Genomic DNA, 861 nt, shown 5'->3' on the forward strand with positions numbered 1-861 from the left:
TGTTTCTATGTTTCTGTGTCATCGTTTAAAATAGAGTGAAAATGTTCTTTGTTTCTCCCCATCCCAGAGTAGCATGGGTGTTTGCAACCCTCCTCCTCAAAAACAGATGGAAACAGAATCTTTCTGAATAACTTTAAGGAAAAGGTAGAAAGGTTCTTAACTAGTAAGTGGGGGGCGGGGTGGTGGGACTGGAAGCGCGGAGTTACCATGAGTAGATGGAAATGCCGACAGAGAGAACTTGCAGATGCTGGAAACCCAAACAAGACACACAAAATGCTGGAGAAACTCAGCAGGCCAGGCAGAATCTATGGAAAAGAGCACAGTCGAAATTTCAGAATATAGATTATCTTAATTGGCATCAATAATGCTTACTGATGTGCTTAGACTCACATAAAGAGAACTCAGGACAAAGAAAAGCTGCATTTATCAAAATTCATCACCCCAGATGGGACTCGAACCCACAATCCCTGGCTTAGGAGGCCAGTGCCTTATCCATTAGGCCACTGGGGCCAAACATGTCATAATTTACACCATTAAGTGCTTTTTCTTTTTGCTTTTTCCCCTTTTTAACATAGAATAGTATTTTAAGTTATGGAATATCAATGTTCATGTAAATCCTCCCATAATTTTGAAATAATTTATTTAAAATGGAAAAGTTTGCTACAGAAAAGCAAAGATCTTAAAAAGTTGTGAATTAGGGGTAGCAGCTAATTAATTCAAGACAAACCACACACACACAACATGCTGGTGGAACTCAGCAGGCCAGATAGAATCTATGGGAAAGTGTAAACAGTCATCGTTTTGGGCCTGCTAAGTTCCTCCAGCATTTTGTGTGCGTAGCTTGGAAATGCAGAGTTCAGT

General features: G+C 40.1%; 1 non-coding gene across 1 annotated transcript; it reads right to left on the bottom strand.

Moving 5' to 3' along the window:
• Positions 1-437: 437 nt before the first annotated feature.
• Positions 438-510, bottom strand: trnar-ccu (transfer RNA arginine (anticodon CCU)). The gene has a single exon. It is a non-coding gene; the product is annotated as a tRNA-Arg (tRNA).
• Between the last annotated feature and the right edge of the window lie 351 nt (positions 511-861).

Source organism: Hemitrygon akajei, chromosome 17, assembly GCF_048418815.1.
Source record: "Hemitrygon akajei chromosome 17, sHemAka1.3, whole genome shotgun sequence".
In the NCBI taxonomy this organism is placed as follows: Eukaryota; Metazoa; Chordata; class Chondrichthyes; order Myliobatiformes; family Dasyatidae; genus Hemitrygon; species Hemitrygon akajei.